The sequence below is a fragment of the Cervus elaphus genome, chromosome 15 (genome assembly GCF_910594005.1).
Source record: "Cervus elaphus chromosome 15, mCerEla1.1, whole genome shotgun sequence".
NCBI classification, from domain to species: Eukaryota; Metazoa; Chordata; class Mammalia; order Artiodactyla; family Cervidae; genus Cervus; species Cervus elaphus.
This window is the reverse complement of record NC_057829.1, coordinates 58,924,630-58,927,105: the sequence shown is the minus strand read 5'-3', so window position 1 is coordinate 58,927,105 and position 2,476 is coordinate 58,924,630.

The window sequence follows — 2,476 nt, the reverse complement described above, 5'->3', positions numbered from 1 at the left end:
TATTTTAGCCTCATTTCCTAATGACCCACAATATAAATTATTTGCTCTGTGTGACCTAGCTTAGAAAAAAAAATTTTAAGAAGAGTAAACAATATTTTTAATGATAAAAATAATCTTCGGCACAGTTAAGTTTTATATACCACATATGTGCACAGGTACATTCAGCCCATATAGAATCTATTAAGTGGAGTCATAAAGAAACATCTCTCGAGAGGCAGACATTTTACTTTACCTGCTGTACACAGTGAGTCCAATCATTATCTTTTCATATAGGTGTCACAGACATAAGATTTAGGAATCTCTTTGCATTAGGTAGATGGATGAGATCACACCAGAAGGGCAAGTAGAACAAAAAGAGAAGTAGAAAGGCAGGTCAGGAGTGGGACCCTGAGAGTAACCTACATTGAAGAGGCAGGAGGATGAAGGAAAGAACGTAGGAGGAGAAGCTGGTAAAAAGGCTGTTCAGGGAGCCAAGGGAGTCAAAATTCTAATGTGAGAAAGGAAAATTGCAGCAGAGAGATCTAGTGAGGTTAAAAAAAAAAAAAGAAATAATGTAATTCAATGCACACTTAAAAAAATTCACATTACTTGGAGATTCTTGGTGATCTTATTGAGAGCAGTTACAGTGGACTATTATGGGCAGGGTCTCAAAAGGGTTCACAGGAACCTCTGGGTACAGTCCCTGTGAAGTTAGTATAGGGTAGCCCAGTGACCCTCTTAGTCCAGGTACTCAGGAAAGCTATGGAAGATCCAAGAGGATCTAGCCCAAACTGAGCTTAGTGTGGACTGAGTGAATGGGAACTGACACGAAGCTGGTGATGACATAACTGAGAAACCAGATTACATTAGTAGGAATCATGTAAACTTCCATTTGTTAACTTTGTGTTTAAATGACAGATTGCTCAAAATCAAGATGGGAAAGATTAGCTTGGCAAGTGCTTAAAAATGATCCAAAGATTTTTAGTTGATTATAAACTTAAAATGGGCCAAAAGTATGACTTAATTCTTAAAAAAGCTAGCACAGGCTTGGGCTGTGATAATAGAGAAGATGAAGTGGAGATACTAAGAGTAATATAGTTTTTTTCTTTCTTTCCTTTTTTTTTTTGAACTAAAGACAACCAGAGAATGAGGAAAATAAAACAGCAATTAAAAGGAGAAGTCATTAGAAGAAAAATGAAGGATGGAAGAGATTTGCATATATTAATCGGCCACTGGGAAAGATGCACTAGGGAGGGAAATAGAGAGCAGGGATAGTTAGTGATACATGGAGTGTGATGAAGCTGGGAGAAGTTCATTTCGAACGGAAATTGATATGCCTCATCCTTTGAGAGATTGGACAAGAGGCTGAAAGGATGGGAGTGACCACAGATAAATCATTATGTTTGAGAAGGAATTCAGACACTTGGGAAGAGCACAGGCTAATGTTTTCAATTTGTTTGATGAAGTAATACTCCAGTGGGACAGGTTCTGCTGTCTCTGAGAATGTGTGTAAAGGACAGCAATGGGGAAATTGAGGAAGTTGGAAGAGAGGGAAAGAAGAGTACTGGATAGAATGGGATTCTTGGTCTCTAAAGTGGGATCCAGAAACTGAAAGGTTTCTTCTCAGTCTCTATAAGACCAGCACCTACAAGGGAGCTCAGACTCTTTGGAGCGTCTACTGGCCTTTCCCCTTTAGCTCAGGACTGCTAGGCCAGACAGCCCGGATGTTCTCAGAATTGCAGATTTTAAAAACAAAAACAAACAACAAGAAAAAAAAAAAAACGAAAGCAGAATTCTTAAATTTATTCATGAAGAAAAAGTCTTTAAAGACAATCATTTTGAAAAACAGTTATTCTTGCAATGCATAAATCTTCCTGTTAAAACTAATGACTTCGGAGGAATTACTAACGAGACAGTAGAATTTACAGAAAAGTTATAGTTATAAAAAACTGAAAGGCAGATGAATCTCACTGATACAACTGTTTATGAAGCAGTGGTTAAATTAAGGCAAAAAGGGTTTCAAAATAAAACATTAAGAACCATAGACTTTTGAGTGCCGGAACTCATGAGAAATCATTAGCCAACCACAACTCGCCCAGAGAACCTGTCAAGGGGCAGGTATTTCACAAATGGAATAAGCTCTTCTCTGTCCCACAAAAATCAGTATTCACAATAGAAAGATAAGACGAGCTATATCCTATAACAAGCTAAACATGAGAGGTACAAAATACAGGAAGATGACTGAAAAACTCAGATCCTATCGTTCTGAGAAGAGAAGCCCGATTTCCTGAAGAACTGCAAGGAAATTAGGCAGGAATCAGATTCAGAGACCCTGTAGAGTAACCACTGATTACCCACCTTTGGTGATTCACGGTGCGTGCGCGGCCATGCGCGTGCACGCCTGGGCGCCGTCTGCCCAGAGCCGCGAGAGGGCGCACGACAGCCCCTGTCTACGGAAGTCCCGCCCCCATTTCCGGCGGCGGAGGATGGGGAGGGG